The following is a 23393-nucleotide window of genomic DNA, read 5'->3' on the forward strand; positions in this document are numbered from 1 at the left end:
TATTCCTGATTTAGCACAACAGAAGATGGCAATCTGTCACTTTAAAGTTTCTAGAATTTTTCAATTATTTTAAAATGAAGGTTCATAAAATAATTTTTAAAAATACATGTAATTTTGAAGCTATTTTATTCATTATTGAAAACTTTTGACTAAAATTTCATTTATAATTCTGTAGTAGAGATTAAGATGTTAAATCTCCATTTGAAAGCTATTTCTTGAGATAAGCAGAACCATAAAAATGAATTATGCATATGCACATTGGTTGCTGATATGTTTAAATGATTCCATACTGTAAATTATTACTGATTGTTTTAAATTATTTATTGTCATCCCTATAGATATAAATATGCTTTTGTAAGCAAAGTGTTTTCTAACTACTGATAGTCTAATCATCTGCTGCCAACTGCTTTCTTAAGACCGTTTTATCCCTGTTCCTAGTGGAGAAGAAAACAATATATATATAATTTTCCCAGTAAACTCGCACATTGATGTATAAGGATTTCTACAATCCTTGTCTGTTCCTTACAAATAAGGATTAATTGAATCACAATTCAGTAGTTTTGAGAAGTTCATCTTTGAGAATTTCACAAAAAATATTTAAACCGTCAGTCATTTATTTTAAATTTTTAGAAACTCTGACACTTAAACAGCTCTATTTCTAACTTTACAGAATTCCTGAACTTATTCAATAAAATATGGCATCACATATTGCAGGGTCACCAGCACCCCACCAAGGTAGTTTTCTGCTCAGGAGATGATGAACCACCTGAGAAAATGAAAGTCTGAGATAATTAGTTAAGAAATTATTATTTTTTTTAAACCAAAACACCTGATAAGTCCCCTGGTCCTGGTAGAAGCTACAACCGAATGGCTAAAAATGGCTCTGGTTCTTTAAGGGAGATTAAATCAAAGGCAGGGATGAGGTGAAGCAGGTTGAGTCTTGCAGTCATCAGATTGATTGGCATCTTGGAAAGTCGCACCTATCTTTGAGAGGTTGTGTGGTATGTAGCTCCATCAGGTCACCCTAACTCCAGTGCAATGCTGAACCTGAGAGAACTAGGTAGGTATCATGTGTATTGGGCAGTCTCAAACCAGCAGGAGTGTGGTTGGGAGTTCCCAGATACCAGACTTTCCTACCACCTGGTCTCCATGCCAGTTTGGTTCATGCACAGTTCACTGATGCCTTCCAGCAATCACACTTATAAAAACTATTTTTACTCCTCATTTGCAGAATGCTTGTATAATATTTCCACAAAAGTTTCTAAACTTTAAAATTTTGTGGAATATATTGACATAATATATCTCCCCAAAATGTAATACAATAGTCTACCCAAATCTAACATAGCACATGATTAAAAACACAAAAATTCTTCGTACTTCTGCCTTTTTTCCTTCTTTTTTTAGTAGAACCACTTTTTTTTAATGTTTTAATACTAGTAGGCACTCTCTCTCTCATACTTTCTTTTTTTGAAATTTTGTGTTAAGTTGTATACAAATAATGATGTGGAGAGTATATATTACAGAGGATATAGATATCTACATATCATACATATAATAACAAATAATATATGTTGCAGAATATACATAGGTATGTATACATACATGCAAATGAGAAACATTAACCCAAATGCAATCTTTTTTAAATTTAATTTAATTTTATTTTTTATCGGTTGTTCAAAACATTACAAAGCTCTTGACATATCATATTTCATACATTAGATTCAAATGCAATCTTTATAATATTATGTATAGTCTAGAACTTATTTCTTGAGAGTTCATCTTGTTTTCAAGGCAAGTACCTTGCTTTATTTTTAATTAATAGTTGTCTACTAGTTAAGACAATGTCAGTTTCTCTAAAAATATTCCCCCAGATAAAAATATTCCCACAGACATATTGGATGTGTACTTTTTGCTCACAGATCAGAGAGATGGTCATTCATTTGGTGATTCTCTTCCAATTGGTCATGTCATCATCTTTAAGTGGTCTTAAGTAGTGTGATTTTCTATAAAATTAATAGTTAAAGAAAGAGTATTGCAGCTTGGGAAGCCTTGGCTAGCAAGGGCTGAATGTGGCTCAATTTCTTCATGTTCTATTGCTGAAACTCAATAGAAAGCCACAGCCAACTTCAAAGGAGACTGGGAAAGGGAATAAAGGGGATTAAGAAAAAAAAGGTCAAATTTTATTGGCAGTGAAACGACATGGGAAATCTCAAGATATTTCAAAATTGCAAACTAGTGTTAAATGAAAATTATCTTTTTCTTAGTGAGCTATTTCATCATGATTAACAGTTTTTCTGAAAAAAAAAGGGGGGGATATCTTTGCAAAAACAAAGGGTGATGACAACAAAAGTTATATCCATGATTCAGGTGCAGTGATTTGAAAATTAATAACATTTTAATAAATAAAAAAGGAGCCATCACAATAAGATTATAACTGATTAAAAAGGACTACTTAAGTAAAGAAAAACACCATCAAAAAACAGCTCTAGGAGAAAACACCCACTATTGTTAGAAATAGCTGAGTTGAGCATACTCAAGTCCTAAGGAAATGCAACTAAAGAAACTTTGCAAGTGTACCCTTTTCCCCACATCCTCCCAGCACTTGTTGTTGTTTGACTTCATAATGGCTGCCAATCTAACTGGAGTGAGATGGTATCTTAGGGTGGTTTTGATTTGCATTTCTCTGACTGCTAGAGATGGTGAGCATTTTTTCATGTACTTGTTGATTGATTGTATGTCCTCCTCTGAGAAGTGTCTGTTCAGGTCCTTGGCCCATTTGTTGATTGGGTTGTTTGTTCTCTTATTGTCTAATTTTTTGAGTTCTTTGTATACTCTGGATATTAGGGCTCTATCTGAAGTGTGAGGAGTAAAGATTTGTTCCCAGGATGTAGGCTCTCTATTTACCTCTCTTATTGTATCTTTTGCTGAGAAAAAACTTTTTAGTTTGAGTAAGTCCCATTTGTTGATTCTAGTTATTAACTTTTGTGCTATGGGTGTCCTATTGAGGAATTTGGAGCCCGACCCCACAGTATGTAGATCGTAGCCAACTTTTTCTTCTATCAGACGGCGTGTCTCTGATTTGATATCAAGCTCCTTGATCCATTTTGAATTCACTTTTGTGCATGGCGAGAGAAAGGGATTCAGTTTCATTTTGTTGCATATGGATTTCCAGTTTTCCCAGCACCATTTGTTGAAGATGCTATCCTTCCTCCATTGCATGCTTTTAGCCCCTTTATCAAATATAAGGTAGTTGTAGTTTTGTGGATTGGTTTCTGTGTCCTCTATTCTGTACCATTGGTCCACCCGCCTGTTTTGGTACCAGTACCATGCTGTTTTTGTTACTATTGCTCTGTAGTATAGTTTGAAGTCTGGTATCGCTATACCGCCTGATTCACACTTCCTGCTTAGCATTGTTTTTGCTATTCTGGGTCTTTTGTTTTTCCATATGAATTTCATGATTGCTTTCTCTATTTCTACAAGAAATGCCGTTGGGATTTTGATTGGCATTGCATTAAACCTATAGAGAACTTTTGGTAATATCGCCATTTTGATGATGTTAGTTTTGCCTATCCATGAACAGGGTATATTTTTCCATCTTCTAAGATCTTCTTCTATTTCTCTCTTTAGGGTTCTGTAGTTTTCATTGTATAAGTCTTTCACCTCTTTTGTTAGGTTGATTCCCAAGTATTTTATTTTTTTTGAAGATATTGTGAATGGAGTGGTTGTCCTCATTTCCATTTCAGAGGATTTGTCGCTGATATACAGGAATGCCTTTGATTTATGCGTGTTAATTTTATATCCTGCCACTTTGCTGAATTCATTTATTAGCTCTAATAGTTTCTTTGTAGACCCTTTTGGGTCTGCTAGGTACATTGCTGGTGGGACTGCAAATTGGTGCAGCCAATTTGGAAAGCAGTATGGAGATTTCTTGGAAAGCTGGGAATGGAGCCACCATTTGACCCAGCTATTCCCCTTCTCGGTCTATTCCCTAAAGACCTAAAAAGAGCATGCTACAGGGACACTGCTACATCGATGTTCATAGCAGCACAATTCACAATAGCTAGACTGTGGAACCAACCTAGATGCCCTTCAATGGATGAATGGATAAAAAAAAATGTGGCATTTATACACAATGGAGTATTACTCTGCATTAAAAAATGACAAAATCATAGAATTTACAGGGAAATGGATGGCATTAGAGCAGATTATGCTAAGTGAAGCTAGCCAATCCCTAAAAAACAAATGCCAAATGTCTTCTTTGATATAAGGAGAGTAACTAAGAACAGAGTAGGGTCGAAGAGCATGAGAAGAAGATTAACATTAAACAGGGATGAGAGGTGGGAGGGAAAGGGAGAGAGAAGGGAAAATGCATGGAAATGGAAGGAGACCCTCAGAGTTATACAAAAGTACATACAAGAGGAAGTGAGGGGAAGGGGAAAAATAATATAACGGGGACAAACGAATGTCAGTAGAGGGAGCAGAGAGAGAAGAGGGGAGGGGAGGGGAGGGGAGGGGAGGGGGGGTAGTAGAGGATAGGAAAGGCAGCAGAATACAACAGACACTAGTATGGCAATATGTAAATCAATGGATGTGTAACTGATGTGATTCTGCAATCTGTATATGGGGTAAAAATGGGAGCTCATAACCCACTTGAATCAAATTGTGAAATATGATATATCAAGAACTATGTAATGTTTTGAACAGCCAACAATAAAAAATTAAAAAAAAAAAAAAGAAACTTTGCAGACAGTATGGAAAATAAAAAAAAGGGGGAAGAGTCATCTAACATGATAGTGTGTTCTGCACATAGTAGAAAGATGTTAGTCTGAGGTGCCAGTGGTGTGGGTGTCCTGACTATTCTGGGAAACACTGTGCGCAGGATCAGCCAAGAGGACAAGCAAGTGCGCTCTTCCTTCACAAAGTAGTGCCTTCTCCCCTGAGTGCCCTGAGGGGTGGCTGTGGTAGGGTCTTAACTTCCTAGAGCAGGTATCTTTTCCAGTGCAGATAAAAGGTCTTTTAGGCCCAGGGAGACCTTGAGTAGCCTGTGGGAGGAAAAAGAAAGAGGGCCACTGAAAATCTTGAGTGGACCTGGTATCCCAGGAGAAAGTTAGGAAGTACCCAGAGATTTCGAGATTTTATTTTTGTTTTTGTTTTTGTTTGGGTACTTGGGATTGAACACAGGGGCACTTAAACACTGAGTCACATCCCCAACCCTTTTTATTTTTATTTAGAGACAGGGTCTCACTAAGTTGCTTAAGGTCTCGCTAAATTACTGAGGCTGGCTTTGAACTTTCCATTCTCCTGCCTTGGCCTCCCCCGCTGCTGGGATTATATTTGTGCACCCCTATGCCAAACTAGGTTTTTTTATGTTTTCTCTTTGTTAGGAATTTTTCTCATGGAAATGAGAGTTGGATTATATAAGTTTTATTTCCCTGTTTTAACTCTATCTATATATCTGTATATACGTATATATCACATTATGTCTTTCTATTTTAGAGTCAAAGAGCATGCTATAATTTGATTGTCAAAGATATGCTATTTAATTATAGAATCTTTTAATCTTGAACTACTGGTTTCTATGTTTTAATATTTGTGATTTTATTTGAGGAAAGTTTAATTCTAACAGAGATACATTTATCTGTCACTGTTTGCAAGGCCACAAAATACATTTAGTCATTCCCTAATGACTGGTCTGAAAACATGATTTGTCTCTAAATCTAATTAAAACAGTCAAAACTTCATATTGTTTTCATTTGATAAATGAAAATGGTGAGTTAATATATGAGTTAACCCTGATAAATTTTTTAAAAATGAATATTTCAGTTGAGCAACCATTGGTCAAGTATCCCCATAATTATTACTTGATTAAATCTGATTACTTTTCCCTGATGACTTCAAGAAACAGGAAACCAATGCTAAGATCAAGGTCACAGGATGTTTGATAGTTGGTTGTGAAAATGCTCAAAGATTATTTAGCATTCCAATTTGTTAAATAACTAGAAATATATTTCAGTGTTATTTAGCTGCAGAATTTTATGGGTTAAATTTTTGTCCTGAATTAAAAAGTAATCTCTGAAATTCAAATATTTCAAAACTGTGAAGATGTATTTAATAAAATACAATTTTTGTTTGTTCTTTTTAGTTACACATGACAGTAGAATGTATTAGTGTGACATATTATACATATGTGGAATGTAACTTATTACAATTTCTTTGTATTTCATTTCCCTGCAAAGTCAAAATAAGAACATGCATTTAAGGTGAGCATAAATTATAGAAAAATTTGATAGCAAAAAAAAAGAATTAAAAATAAATACAACATATGCAACATAAAAGCTCAACTTTATTTATAATCCCCAGAATTAAAATATAGAATATATCTCTGAAAGGTTATACACACAATTTTATATACATATATTCCTTCCCTAAAAATTAACAATTTATTAAATTTTTAATTTAGTTTTGAGATCTTTAGTTCCACTAAACTTCCTTCTTTGAGAAGTGTTGAGTCTATACCTATGTGTCTATGTTTATGCATTATTTAATCTTTTGTGTTGACATTGTTTCTATGATTCTTAAAAAAATGGTTATTTTGAAATTTCAATGAGTTCTATGTTGAATATATAAGCAGGTATGTCTATCTTTTGGTTGGATATGGCTTTATTCTACAACCTAGATTTTTCTATAGTATATAGGGATATAGTTTCCATTTATCATTATGTAATTATTTCAGTCACTTCATTCATTATGTAAATAGTAGCTGAAAATCTACTAAATGGAAAAGTGATACATTCGGGTTGTTGTGTACATTAACTTCATAGTCATTTCCTTGATTAAAATGCCAAATCTATAATGGATTAGCCTATGACTATAGTTAAAATAACTTTTCTCAATTCTGGTTTCATTTTTTGTACTGAAAAATGGAGATAACATAATATCTATCCTATAAGGTTATGAAAATTAAGATAATAATTCATAACCTTGGGGCCAAAATTTTACCCCTTATACATTTTAAATAAAAGTTGACCTTGCTTTTTGCATTTAAAGTTTTTATTCTTCTTCATTAGGCAAAATACCATGTGCTCAAAATACAAAGTCATAAATCATAGTTCCTACCTTCAATCATCTAATGGATTGAAAATGTATGCACAAATTTAATGTGGTGTGGCTAATGAGAGGAATGAACAAGGTGTTATGAGAACATAGTGGGAAAAACCTGAGTTGCACTTGAGTTGGTGGTGAGGTGAGAAAATTAATTTGTTCATTAATTTTACCCCAAGTACATGACCACTGAATAAGGGATGGTCCTTAACATCTCAAACTTACAAAATCCTAAAAACAACTGTCACAAGCCTTTGCATCTCTTATGACAGCAAGAAAAAAAACACTGATTTTATACAAACATTGTTCTCTATTTTTACATGCATATTATAATTGTCTGTATATCAACTCTCACTTATATAACTTATACTAAAAACATTCAAGTTGTTTTCTTTAAGTACCTTGACAATATTCTTCCTCAGGAATTGAATGTTATTTTCCCTAAAGAGTATACTTTAACGTTTGCTACTGACAAGCATTTTTTAAAATGATATTAATATTAAAAAAAAAAAAAAACTTGGGGTTTAAACAGATTTGGGCTTCAGTCCTGTCTCTTTAAAATTTTATTTTTTTTATTAAATAATAGCCCAATTATCCAAACTCTCTGAGTCTGTTTCTTTATATGTAACAAGGAAATTATGCACCTCAAAGGCCTGCTGTGGATATTAGATGAATAATGAATGGAAGTATTTCGTGTAATGCTTTGATGATACACATGTAACAGATATTAGCTATCCTAATTTTGCTTTTCTTTAGTGGAATTCTACCCTCCTTTGATTCATGACCAAAATAATAGGGTTATCTTTGCACTTTTCCTTCTTTCTTCTTTTATATTCAGTCATATAAGACTACTGATATTTTTCTAAACCTAATTTATCAATATCATTTCTTTGTTTCCTGTTGTTTCCACCTTGTTTTAATTCAGATCTGAGATATCCAATGAATATGTCACTATACCTTCTTTCTCTAAAGCCCACTTCTTCCAATTTAGAGAATTTCTGCTGTGTACCACCATCAATTATAATTAATTAAATATTTTGCATCATTTATTTTCTTGATCAGTGAAACTCATAAGTTCCTGCTTCCTCATGTTCAATACTAATTATATTACATATTAACAGTTGTGATTTGTGGAACCTGGCCAACATTATTTCAGGTCATTCCCACATCGTATCTGCCTTGTGAAAGGCCACCCTCTTGTCTTGTGGAATGGCTTTTCCAACCCAAATTCCATTCCCATGTCTTTGTCTATTGAAATTTTTGTATAGCATAGGAATAACATGAGAGAAGGGAAGAGCCATGAGAATTGAGAACAAAGTCTTCTTGAGCTATAATTCTAGTGTCCCCTCAGTATTTTGACAAGTTCTCCAGTCTGTACTATGCAACCTAATATTAACAATGACAAATAATCCCAGTTAAACTAAGTACTTCCAATCCTTTCTGACTGTTTTATTCAGCATTTTTACTACTATGACCAAAAGACAGGATAAGAACAAATTTGGAAGAGGAAATTTTTATTTGGGACTCACAGTTTTAGAGATCTCAGTCCATACATTGCTGTGAACCTGAGATGAGGACGAACATCAATGTAGAAGGGTGTGGAGGAGAAAAAGAGCTCAGGACATATCAATTAGGAAGAAGAGACAGAAACTAAGCTTGGCTCACCAGAGACAAAATATATATCCCAAAGTCACATCCTTAATGACTTACCTCCTCTAGTCACACCCTACCTATGTACAGTTACCACATAGTTAATCCATTTGAGTGGATTAATGCACTATGAAGACTCTCATAACCCAATCATTTCTCCTTTGTACTGTGGAACCTCTAAACTTTTGCATTGTCTCACACATGAGCTACACCACAGGAATTAGATTACTGAACACTAGCCCAGGTTACATATATTGTTATAGAGAATACCTAGCTGCGGACCAAGTAAAATGGCTCAGAGCTCTCATATCTTACCCAAGTTCTTTCTTGGAAATTCATCTTCTTTCTCAATCCTCTCTATTGCTCTTTAAGATTGTTCTTATCCATTTGCCTGATAGACCTCTACATACGCATTTGCATCCTGGTTTTCTAAGTTGCATATAATCTCTAAAAATAAACACACAATACAAACATTACTCTTTCAAAATATGTTGCTATGGTGTAGCCTATAGTTCTAAAATACACTACAGATGGTAAGTAGTAATCCTCTTGAGCATTTTTAAAATCCATTCTACATATTCCTTTAAGAAATAATTTTGCTTGGAAATTTATGGTCTATTCAGTGAATAATACAAAGGTCCCTGAGTTTGTGTAAGATGGGAAAAGTGAGGAGTCTAATAGGAAATGTGACAATGTGGCAGTTTTCATCATTCAATTGGCCAGAGATTAAAATTGCAACTCTACCATAGCTTCTCTTCCTAAGAAGAAAACGTGGCAGGAAGAGTGCATACTATTATAAATAGGACATCTGTGCCTCTCTAGGGCTCTAGAGATGGTCTCCTACACTACCCTGGATGGTGACACTCAATAAACATGTCCAGGTGTGTTAGCACTATCTCTTTAATATGCAGACGAGGAAAATGATAATCAGAGAGGTTATGAAGTGCTTCCGAGTTTATATTGTTAACTATCAAAAACATTGGCACTAAATCTGTATTGTCTAACTCTATACCCTTTCTTCTTTCTAGTGGAGCCCTTTGCAAAACCACTTTGGTAAACTTTTCATGTTTCAGGTATAAGTTTTGCTAATTATTTCTTAAATTGACATTTTTAAGTCAGGCATCATATTGTATATGCTGTAAGCACATTCCTGAGGAATGAGAACAGAATAGGTCTTCAAAATTAGGTGTGATTGGTTATTCTTACATAGATTTTAATGTGGGGGATGCTTTTTAGGACACAGAAGATACACTTAGGTAACAGTGAAATGTATATAAAAGGCTCAATATGTATTCATTCTAAAAACAAAATGATTCATGACAGATGTTGCCAATTTCCTTTTCTATTAGCAAGCATATTTTCATCTGCAAGCATATGCTCATTTGTAAGAGTAGATACTTGTGTGTACAATTACCAATTCTTAATGCACCAATGGATGTATAGACTTTAACAAGCAAAAGTTGTTTTTTATTGGTTCTCCTTAGTTATACATAAACTTAGGATTTATTTTGAAAATGCTCAAATATTTAAACTTTCATTTGCTAATAGTAAAAATTGTATAGACACACACACATACACATATACATATTTACTTTCCTTTTTGGAAGACAGGACTTTGAAAACCATAGAACTCAGAGTTGTAGGAACAGAAAGCAAATTCTCTGAGCTACTAGGGTTTAAGGTAATTAAACCCACTGGAGATTCTTCCCTTGGTTCCTGTACAGAGCATGACATAAACTGACTTCAAAAAAATTTTAATGAATCCTTGATGATATCAGAGCTTCCTTGGAGCACCCTAGCTAATCATCCTTTGTAGGGATGATAATAATTCTTAACTTACAGTATTTGTCTCTGTTTTTTAAAAAACTCCCAAAGTTAGAAAGGCAAACAAGCACTTTTGCTGTACAAGAAAGAAAAATGCTTTGTGAAGCTAAAAAATGAAACAATCTAAAATATTTTGAAATATAAATCATTTTTACTTTCAAAAGTCAATTGAGAAATATGTTATGAATGCTTGACAAACTTTTCTGTAAGTAACATTAATATAAGCTGTCATTTTCATATAAATATGCTTTTGGCAGTCATTTTTTTTTTCCTCAACATTCAGAAAAATCTGGAAAGGCACTTAATTTTTTTGTTCGAAGCTGTTTTCCATCGATTTTATACATAACACAACTGAAGCTGTAACAGTTGCTGCCACTCACATTAATATGAACCAAAAATGTGAATGTAGCACTTTTTTGTAGGTTATACTAAAAATCTGGCCTATGGCAAATAAAATGCATAAATAAAAGTTTATGTGTTAGATTGATAAATAAAAGTTATAAATATATTTGCGATTTTACCACAGATTTCATGTAATTGTTCTAGAGTCATTATTGTGAGTGTGTGGGGGGGCGGGTGTGTGTGTATGCATGTCTGTGTTTGCATAAGTGGTATCATATGAGATACAGTATAGTAAAACACATATCCTCTGTTCTCAGAAAGCTCATCATATTCTGACAAAGGAAATACATTCTTTTTTAAATTTTTTTTTCTCCTTTATTTTCCCCTCCATCTCTTCTTCCCCTTTCTAATTCTTATGGTTACTGGAGACTTAGCATAACTTTTATATTGAGAAGTTGCTTTAGTTTGGGACAGAGACAGCCATTGTCGAGCCACTGATTCAGGATCTCAGCCTGATATCTGAGCTTTTCTATAGTCTGGTTATTAAAGCACAATTTTCCCACAGGTCTAGAGTGCTCAAGGGGCTCCCTCCTGGAAAACTAAGAGAAAATACTTGCATTTCAAATATTTAAAAATTTATTTGTATCTAAGATGAATAAAGAAACTTTAAAAATCAATGACTAAAAAAAACATACAAATAAAAATCTAGAAGACAAAAAGTTTTAAGTATTTTACAGAGGAATAAATAGAAATCCATAATAGCATTAATTATTAGAGAAATACAAACCAAAACCACAATTAAAATCAAAGGTTTTACAAGGGTGTTGATTAGCTGGAACATCTAATACATTGTTTATGGAAGTGTAAAATACTACAAAGAATTTGAGAAAATATTGTGGCTCTTTTGTTGTTAAATATACACTGATTAAATGACAGTGATTCTTATTTAAAAGACATTAAAATATATATTCTTAAAGGAATTTTGACAGATGGTGTAAGAGAGGAAATTCAGTCTCTACTGTTGGAAAGAAGTTAGAAACTCAGGGTGGTAGTCAGACATGGCTAGGAATATGGTTTACAAATTGCTGGAAACCGTTCATGGCACATATTTATGAAGTGCTGAGGAAGCTAACCATTCTTAATGATCTGAGAACAGAAATGATGCCTAATGGATTTTTATAGCTTTTTCAGGGTTCTTAACTGATATGCAATGTTCTTATATGCAGCAAACTTTTGAAGTAGAGAAAATGTTCCACATTTATTATTCATAACTCTAAAAAAGGTATAGAGGCCAATGAACTTGCATCTACATCAGGATTTATATAAAACACAAGATCTATAAAAACCCATTTGAAACGCACATATAAAATTTGGAGAAATGCTTGTGTCATTATTTTTACATTTCTACACTCTTCTTTTAACATTCTCTCTGAAGCTTCCATGTACATATTAAGAAGAGAGTCAGAATTACTTTACTAGCACTAAAAGCATTGTTTTCTAAATATATCAGTATTGATTTATGTCAGGTTGGTATTTTTTTGAAGAGTTCAACTTGAATACAAAGACATTTTTAATTCATATCTTTTCTCTGGTAAGGTGTACCCTATTTAAAAATATCTATGAAGGAAATTCTAAAACACACTACTCTACATAAAGCATTATGTGGAGTTCTGCTTTAATTAAAACAATAATTTTAAATGATTTATTTGTTTAAAAATAGTTTGAAATGATTTGTGTGGCTTTAGCCAATAAAACAGGAGTAAAAGTAAAATAGATAGCATTTTAATATATAAAAGGACAGGAACAGAGGGTAAATAAAATATATTCTTGAATATCTACAATAAGACCTGTATCTTTATTGAGGAAACCAAAAGCCATATTTTTCCCCTCACTAGGGCAAAAGAAATGTACAGGTTCTTGCCTGTTAGTTTATTGTTGTTGTTGACATTGTTGTTTTTGCTAGAACAAAAGGAATCTATTTGCAATCTTTCAGTGTTATATAAAAGGGTAACAAATATTCTTGATATTGAAATCTAAAAAATCTTCATTTTTTATTACAAAAATATACATCATGAGCTGTTGCAGAATCCATTATTTATAACTTCAATCAAAACACCAATGCATTTCCTACAGTACTTTTTCTTATGACATAATAGCTCAGCTATTTCAGCAAAGGCATTTTTCTAAATGACTAAAGCAATGTTTTCAGCACATCCCTCTTGAATAGTTGGGTTAGTCCATAAAAGAAATTTAGGCCAACTAAAAGTGTGCGCCTCTCCAACTGAGTTAAGTACATACACACACACAAAACACACACACACATACACACAGGAAGCTATATGTCATGTGAAATATTGCTTTTGGAAATATCAATATTTGTGTCAGCCTCAATGGAACGTATATGCAAAATCAACATTAGTTTGGACATGAGTGTGTGTGTGTGTGTGTGTGTGTGTGTGTGTGTGTGTTTATAATGAAACCTATAATGTCACAACCTACAGATGCCACAATTTTGCTGCTCTGGATGAAGTATAGCAGGTTTGCCCTTCCTATGTACCTTAATTCTCCTGGCTTTTAAAGTACATATGTAAAATATTGTTATGTATTCCTTACCTTTCATTTTGTTGCAGTGAAATGAAATATGAGGGAAAGGAAGTAGTGAAATATATTCAGTGTGCTTCTGTGATTGGAAATGCACTGCCTTGTTTCTGTGCATATGAGACCTTTTTATAATGGTTTACCATTTAGAGAAGATTACAATTTGTATACATTGTTAGGTCAATGAAAAGACTAGGTGTTAGATGCTGATAGCTTTGATTTTATGAAACACAAATTGGTAATTTTTAAGATAGTTTTTTAGAGGAGTTTTAAATTGGCAACAAAATTGAAGGGAAGGCACAGAGATCTCAATACCTCCCTGATTTCATGCATGAATTGCTTTCACCTATATCAACACACCTCCTCAGAATATGCTTTTGCTATATTAGGTGAACTTACATTATCATGGCAGAATCACTCAAATTAGATGGTTGACATTAGAATTTACCCTTGATTTTGTATATTCTGTGGGTTTGGAAAAATGTATAATGACACGAATCCATCATTGTAGTGTCATATACAGTATTTTTAGTACAATAAAAATCCACTATTCTTTCCTCTTCCCCTTTTCCAAGCCCTAGAAATCAGTGATACTTTTACTTTCTCTATAGTTTTCTTTAGTTCAGAATAGTATATAGTTGGAATGATACATTGTATAGTTTTTTCATACTAGCTTGGTTCACTTATTAGTATGTATTTAAGATGGCTTTGTGTATTTTCATGGCTTGGTAGCTCATATCTTTTTTAGCACTGAATGATACACCATAATTTGGATGTTTCCTACTTTATTAATCAAATTAACTACAATTATGTGTTTTCTAACTTACAGAATTATTTCTTCTGGGAACATTGAATTAATTAAATACATGGTTTATCTATATGGACCTACCTAAACATGATTATGATGTAATGTCTGGGTATGAAACAATAAGCTTTCAGGTTTTCTGTTTAAAAATGTAACTTTTGAGAATTAATGTTGACAGCACTCTCACCATTAATAAGTTCTAAACTTTATACTGAGTAGACATGAAGTAAATTAAATTCCATTTCATTGGAGTCCAATATTCCTAACCCAAACACAGTTTTATCATTTTGCTTTGTGCTTTATCCCTGGCATTGTTATGGAGAATCTTTTTAATGCAACAATGGTAAAGTATAAATGAAGTAAGTATATTCTGAAATTTTCATCACTGGGCTTGGTTCACAGGCTTTCACAGTAAACCTTCACCTGATTCATTGCTATCCTCTTGTCATTAATCTCTGTATTTTAATTCCCTGCATCTTAACACTTCCTAATGCATGCAAATTATATTTACTACATAAATTTGAAATATTCATCAATCTAGGAATTTAAAAAGAGAAAGATTGAGATGTTATAAAAGAAAAGAGAAAAGATAGCTATCTTTAGTTATTAGCAGCAAGTGTAGAGTCTTATCTGAGAAGGTAAACAACATGCATTATGATAGTGAGGGAACACCTATGGATCACCTAGGATACTGAAGGAGAGGCCAAGTATATTAGCAAAAGGCTCATTGAAGCAATAATTTTTGAGTTGTGTCTTGAAAGATAATGTGCTTTTTAGAAAAGGCACAATAGTGTTTGGAAACACTGTGTAGATGGAGTAAACCATGCACAAAAGTAAATGTTCAAGTAGAGAGATATGAGCAGGAAGTGATATATAATAATTTATCTTTTCTGTGAGCCTTGAAATGGAAGAAAATGGGACCAGAGAGAAAGTCAAAGATTAGCTGGAGAATTTTCTCTCTTATTGTTACTCAGGCAAAGTACACATGGATGGATTATGTACTATCTATCTAAAGTTTTAAAAGTTACACACTAATTTAATTACAGGTTGGAGAAAGAGCTCAGTGGCCAAACTATTTGTGTGTGTTTGAAGCCCTGTCCCATGCAGCCATGGAACCATCAGATTTCTGTGACCTCTTTCCTAAGCAACCATGGCATCCAAAGATTCTTAGTAAAGAACTGTCTGTATATAATAGGAATTTAGTAAATGTTGACTGGATAAATATGAGTTTTCTCTGGAAAAGAACATGGAATTTTTGATTAATTATTTTTTAAATAAAAAAATCTTCTTATGAGTATCTGTGTCTTCAGTACAAATATCAAATGTACTTCAATATTCAATTTGCTAAAATATATTGTTGTTTTCAGCAAACATCCATGTTTCGGAAATAAGTATTTAAAAACATAAGCTCTAGTGCTAGATGGTGATACTTTTTGTATCTTCATATAATAAATTAAGAAAAAATAGTATCTAGTAATTATGTTCTTTATCAATTAAACAAGTAGAAGCATAAAATATAGCAACATACCTGGCAAACTAATACAGTTAATATTTAATAGTAATTAATATAAAAAGATAGTTTATTATATAAGAAATGATTTTTTCAGGAATATATATTTAATAAAAAGCAAACATCAAGACAGGTAATATATTATGGAGAACTGAAATTTATGTTTGTAATGTAAAAATAAACATTTAAAATGTGCCTTTTTTTATTGTTGGTTGTTCAAAACATTACATAGTTCTTGATATATCATCTTTCACACTTTGCTTCAAGTGGGTTATGAACTCCCATTTTTAGCCCATATACAGATTGCAGAATCACATCAATTACACATCCATTGATTTACATATTGCCATACTAGTGACTGTCATGTTCTGCTACCTTTCCTATCCTCTACTATCCCCCCTCCCCTCTCCTCCCCTCCCCTCTTCTCTCTCTACCCCCTCTACTGACCTTCATTTCTCCCCCTTGTATTATTTTTCCCTTTCCCCTCATTTCCTCTTGTATGTTCTTTTGTGTAACCCTGAGGGTCTCCTTCCATTTCCATGCAATTTCCCTTTTCTCTCCCTTTCCCTCCCACCTCTCATCTCTGTTTAATGTTAATCTTCTTCTCATGCTCTTCATCCCTACTCTGTTCTTAGTTACTCTCCTTATATCAAAGAAGACATTTGGCATTTGTTTTTTAGGGATTGGCTAGCTTCACTTAGCATAATCTGCTCTAGTGCCATCCATTTCCCTGCAAATTCTATGATTTTGTCATTTTTTAATGCAGAGTAATACTCCATTGTGTATAAATGCCACATTTTTTAATCCTAAAATGTGCCCTTTTATAGAAACGTATTCTTCCCTTTACCAGCCCTCATCTCTCTAAGAAGGAGCATTTGGATTAGGAGTAAAGCAGAAAGAGAAACTGAGACCAGAGAGAAAGTCAAAGATTAGCTGGAGAATTTGATTCACTTAGATTAATTTGAGCTGAGGAGTAATTCTCTATTTAAATTTTTATCTCTCAGGGAGAAAATATTGGGCTTTTAAACATGACTACATGTTTTTTTTGTTTTTTTTTTCTGTTGTTGTTGTTGTTTTTTCCTTTTGAAATAGATCACATTTCCTATTTTAGTGTTCACAGACCTAAAATGAAAGAGAGAAAAATAACCAGAGTGGAGTTATTGATGATGTGATAGAATGTGAATGTTCACAGAACAAAGCTCATGCTGGTGCTTACTCTATCGCTTCCTTTAAAAAAAAAAAGTCCTTAAGTTTTTTTCTGTTTTCTATTGGAAAATTATGTTGAGAGAACCTCGTCACTATATGTTTCAATATCTAACTATTATCCCTATTTCAGTACCATTGTACTGAAAGCACAAATCTTTATCATTCAGCCTACTGTTTGCTGAACAGCTTGAAAATGCAGATAACAGAGCTAATGCAGCTTCAAGCTTTTATTTTGTAATCTAGCAAGGAATCCAGGAGGCAAAACTTATTATTATTTTTCTATTTCATTATCATAGCAAATCCCACAAGGAATGTGCTGAATTGTCTCTATTTTGCAGGTTTTCCAGGATGATATGGTTTACAAATCTCGTCCACTACCAAAAAAAAAAAAAAAGATAAATCCCTGCCAACATGGCCCAGGTAGTTTTATTAGAAGGAAACTTAACTTTGTACTTATTTCTTCTGGTTCCCTAAATTATGCTGTCTGTGGAGCAGATCACTAGGGAGAAGGAATCATTCTTTTCATGCTTCGACTTTTCCCGAAGATAAAAGTTGAGCAGATTCTATTTCATGTACAACTGTAGTCTTGAAGACTATTTCCTCATAATCACTGGATATATCCAATGGCTGATTTTATGGCTGCTTATAATAAAGGGACATTGTATCCTAGATTCCTATTTTCACCTTATCACTCATATCTTTTTACTTCTGAAATCTGTTTCCACTCTGCATTTTCATAAACTCTATTTGTTGTTGAAAACATGATCAAACTTTCAACTCCTCCATGAACTACCCCTTGCGACCCAATGTAAAATGAGCTCTTGCCTCTCTACAGCATTGACTCTATGTGACTATCTTTTAAAACATGACTCCTGCTTCAGCAAGCATGCATTTGGCTGTTATATTTTCATGTGTATTCTGTTGTATTCTCCTATGAACTTATCAACTCATAAACAGAATCATAGTGTACACATGGGAAGTTGTTCCCTCTAATCTTAGCTACAGAATTTAATAGGAGACCATCTTCTTGCCTGGGTTTAGGACAAGTCTTTAATTTTCAATCACAGGTTAAACATGAGGTTGGCAAATTAAGAGGTATGGGATTGTGAAGCTGAAAGAAAGCCCTCTTCAACTGTTAAAACAAAATTTACATTTCAGTCAACTACTCTGGAGGAAAAACTGAATTATCTTCCTGTTCTTTGTTGTCATGTCTGAGATGGACTAACTATTTATAGCTAACAGGGCAAGCAAAGCAGAGGAACAGAGGTGAGTTATTCAAGTAATTCAATGCTCCAATTAAAGTTAACTTTGGGGAATTTTATAATTACTGGTTATTTGTCACATCTTCAAAATTGATATGCTATTTCGTTTTGTAATTCTAATTATGTGTTCCTTTTTGAACCTAAATTTGTGAGCAGAGTTATGCATTTTTTCCCTCTCTATAAGAAGCTTCTCAAAATGTAGATCTACCACCCAAAGCCTCCAGCTTGGTGTTCCTCAGGAACCATACATTCAAGAAACCTAGCTGCTCTCATGGATTGCACCCCGTAAACAGGATTCCTTTTCCTGAAGAATTTTCATAACTTAACCGCCCCCATACTGAGTCAGTTCCCTTCTTCTGAGCTCTGGTCACTGCATGTACTTACCTCTAACAAACAGCCCCTTGCTCTCTATTCCGTTTTGTTTATGCCTCTTATTTCTCCTTAAGGCTCTTAATTCCTCAAGTAAAGAGACTAATAGGTCATGATAGACTCATTTTGAATACTTTTTGACTTGCAGTTGGCATTATAAACAATTTTAATGCACTTATAAGGCATTTCTGACACACTAATAAAATTCAGAGTTTACTTCATAGATTCATTGATTCAGTTAGTCAGTAAGTAAATATTGCATACATACTATTAGGTGAGTGAATAGGATGCAGAGCCTGCTTCAACTGCAAGAAAAATAATGAATATGCTCCTAATTATGTCCTAGTAATACTTAACTTTTCTTGAGTACTTATTATACTGTGGACATGAATCTAAGTTCTTCACACTTATTAACAAATTTAATTCTCATAGATCAGATACAACATACAGATAGAGAAGCCAGGGTGTTCAATACATAATAAACCTGTCCAAGGTTACCTATACAGTAAGTGGTAAGTCAGTCTTTAAAACAACTAATTCATGCTCCAATCCCACATCCTTCAACTACCAACCTATTGGTAAAATTCAGAGCAACTTCTGTGCCCAAGAACTTTGGTTACTAGGAAGAGAAAAATATATTACAGAGTACAGCAAGACACAGTGGCATTTAAGCAACTAAAAATGTTTGTATATTTTTATCCAAACTTGTTGTTACAAAATACTGAAAGTATAAAACCAAAGCAGTATAATATAAGTCAAAAGAGTAAGAAGATGTAAAGACAGAAGCTCATTATAAAGACTGTTTTTGATTTCCCATATATGGACCAATACTATATGATAGAAGTTTTTATGAATTAATTTAAATCTAAACATCCACACTGTGACTACAACATTGTTGTGTTAGTCAGCTTTTCATTGCTGTGGCTGAAATACCTGACAGTAAAAACCTGGATGAGAGATTTATTTTGACTCATGGTTTCAGAGGATTCAGTCCCTAGTTGGCTGGTTCTATTGTTTGGGCCTAAGATGAGGCCAAACATCATGGCAGAAGGGCCTGGTGGGGGAATGCTGCTCAGCTCAAAGCAGCTGGGAAGCAGAAGGAGAGAGAAAGGAAAGGTCTGGGGAGAAGATAAACCCTTCCAGGGCACGCATCCCATTGGCCTCCTACTTCCTCCAACTAGGTCACAATTCTTACTAGTCCAAGTATCAATAGATAATTCTGCCAAGTGGATTAATCCACTGATGAAGTCAGAACTCTTATGATCCAAACATTGCCTAAAAGCCTCTGTTCATAAGAGAACGTTTAAACCTGAAGTGTGTGGATATATTTTTTTCTTCTCATATTTTATTGTCTGCCTAAAGTTGAGGTAATAGAATATATTCATTAGATTCCCAATTTTGGACGTTTAGGTTATTGATAATTTCCTTTACCCAAAACAAACCCTAAAATCAATTTTCAGTATATATATATTTTTCTGCTCTTTCCCATCAAAGTACTGTTACTATTTTAAGAAGTCCTCCCCACCCCACTCCCTCTCTCTCTCTCTTTCTCTCTCTCTCTCTCTCTCTCTCTCTCTCTCTCTCTCTCTCTCTCTTTCTTTTCTGTGGGGTTACTGGAGATTAATCCAGGGGTACTCAACCCCTGAGCCACATTTTCAGCTCTTTTTATTTTTCATTTTTTTTTTTTAAATTTTGAGACAGGGTCTCACTAAGTTGCTTGGTGCCTTGGTAAATTGCTAAAGCTGGTCTTGAACTTGCAATCCTCCTGCATCAGACTACCAAATGGCTTGCGTTACAGGTGTGTCCTATCACACCCAGATTAGCAGCTATGTTTCTTAAAAGTTGATTTTGCATTAGCTAATTCTATTAGTGTTCATCACACACTGTATCATTTCTCTGCCTTTTTAACTCTGGATTGATATATTGATCATCACACCTCCACTTTGCTATCATTTTTGTAAAATTTATAATTACCTTTTTCAGATTTGCATCATCTTTCATAATCTTGTAGATCTTAATCTTATTAATTCCATATATATTATACCATAAGTCTATTGCTGAACACATCCCACTTAAAAGATATTTAAATGTAAGAGAAAGTGACTTGCATATAAACAGATCTTCTGATATATCTAACAATTAGATCAGGGCCTATGAAATTTTAATTGACTTATTTTAAATTTTTCTATTTAGACATTCTGTATATTTCATGGGCTAACTATGGAGGTTTGTGTGCACATATATATGTATGTATGTGTATATTTGTATATATGTATACACACACACATATATGTATATACACACACACATACACACACACTTACACTCTTATAGGCTATTTGCCCATGGACTTGGACATATCTCCACATTATAAAACCTGGTGAGAGTCTTAATCCCTAAAGAGATTTATTTCCATTTCAAATAGTGAAATATGGACTAAGGTTCACTATGCTTCCAAGAGATCCCATAAGAAAAGGGAGAATGTTAAAGGGCCTCCTTGCTTTATATAAATGGAGAATGAAATATTCATTTACATTTATGATATATTTACAAGTTCATTTAAGATGCCAATACAGAGCTATTAACGCATTTACAGTGTTTAGTTTAATGAAAATATATCCAGATACATTTGCTTTGTACACAAAAGTACTTGCACAGTAGAGAAGTCAAGTACATTGAACTCACTTAGACCCTTCCACTATGTCCCTGCTGTCTGCATTGTAGGTCTTCATCTATCTGATTGTTAAGTTCTGCTGCCTCTTAGTTACTAGTGTACTTCAGGGTTCCTTTTCAAGCATTTACCAAAGGAATGACAGCTTTTTTCTATACTCCTGCATTTTTTTTTTAATTTGGAGGAGTGGTTCTCAACTAATGAAGTTAAAAACATAAAATCTTAATTTCCTTTTACTCTAGTTATATAAATGAACATCAAAGAATGGTCAGAAATTGGGCCATTTCCTAAATGAGGCTAACAGCACAATACATTGATATTATTAATACTTCAGATTGCATTATAGTGCATGACAGAAGTTTTCTCTTCCTTTTCATTTTTCCTCTTTTATTCTAGCAGACATCCTGCTTGGTCACTGCATCATTCTTCTTACTACTTTTATGGCTTTTAGATTGTCTTCTGCTTAAGTAATTCATGCTCACTGTTGCTTAACTAAGTTTTGTAATTTATCTATCATATTGTTCCCTGGCTCAAGAGTTTGATAAAGCCCCTCCTCCTTTCTTTAGGAGAAAATTAAAATTCACTAAGTAGCATGGCATGGTAAAACAAGTCATAAAGACTCCGTATTTGAGTTCTGCATTTGCCATTTAATAATATTATAATTTTAGATATGTTGCTTACCTTTTCTTGAAAGACAATTTCATTGTGTGTAAATTCCCCCCTCTCTCTAAAAGTACCAGAAAAGTTAAATGAGATATGCTTGAGGGCGGAGTAAACATTTCCTCTACTATACTACAATGACCACATTTTAAAGTTCTTCCAGAAATATTTTGTAAATTGTTGACACTCTAGAGTAGAGAATTGCAAAGAGTAAGGATGATCAGGTGGCTGAGACTGGAGAGCAGAAAATCATTTTTTTTTAAATATTCCTAAGAATTTCTAGCAAGATGACAAGATGATAATAGGAACTTCACTTGCACTGGAAATGTGAATTGGAAGAACCAGAAGCCAGGGAATAGGAGATTCCTAAAGAAGTTACAAGAGATAGTGTTATATGATTGATGATGCTAGAAATAGAAAAAAAAGATTGGAAAAATATATGGTGATATTTGGGCTTGATGATTGATGAGTGAAAACTGTGTGGGAGATAAGATAGAGATGGCAAGGATGATGTTCAGGGTAATGGGTGGCACCACTTATTAAATAACAGTTATTTTACTTTATTTCTGGGTAGAATTTCTTTTCCTTCAAATAAAGAACAAGTTTCTTAGGCCCATAGAGCATGTTATAAACTTATTTACATCTTCCCTAATTCTCTATTTGTAATAGACATTCAGTAGATGTTTGATGAATGAATAAATTATCAAAAAGAAAGAAAAAAATTGAAGGCAAGTGGAGTCCTTCCAGTAACAGGTATTCTCTGGCTTTCTGAGATGGTAGATCACTGGGTGCATGTCCTTGGATTGTATGCATCCCTGGCCTCTCACTGTTCTCTTTTGTCTTTCTGCTTCTTGACTTCCATTTGGTTTCCTCTACCATATCTTGCAATCATGATATTCTACCTCACCTCAAGGCCAGAGCAATGGAGTTGGCTGATCATGGACTCAGAACTCTGAAATTGTGAACCCAAGATAAAATTTTCTTTGTCTAACCTTTTCTTATCAAGTATTTTGGTCACAGCAATAAAAGGCTAACACAGTTCATTAAACCTGAGTTGAAACACTTATATTTATTTTTAATGTTCACTTTGAAGTGCTTCCAGGATTAGGAACCTTCTCAGTAAGATAATTAATTAACCCATTCCTATTATTGCATCTCCAAGATACTTCAATTTGACTGAATTCTTTCAATAGGGATTCACAGTTTTCCAAACATATTTTTCTTTTTTTACAAAATGCTTTATTAGTTCTGGAAAATTATTTCTATATAAATTTTCAGAGTATAAAATTTCTCTATGTTGAGCTGTATTATACTTGGTGTGAAACATAAAATGTGTTGATGGGAATAGGGGTGTACTTCAGCACTAGGACACTAGCCTAGCATGTGCAAAGCACT

The sequence above is a fragment of the Marmota monax genome, unplaced genomic scaffold, assembly GCF_021218885.2.
Source record: "Marmota monax isolate L192 unplaced genomic scaffold, Marmota_monax_Labrador192_F-V1.1 WCK01_AAM20220418_F8-fsc00061, whole genome shotgun sequence".
Classification (NCBI taxonomy): domain Eukaryota; kingdom Metazoa; phylum Chordata; class Mammalia; order Rodentia; family Sciuridae; genus Marmota; species Marmota monax.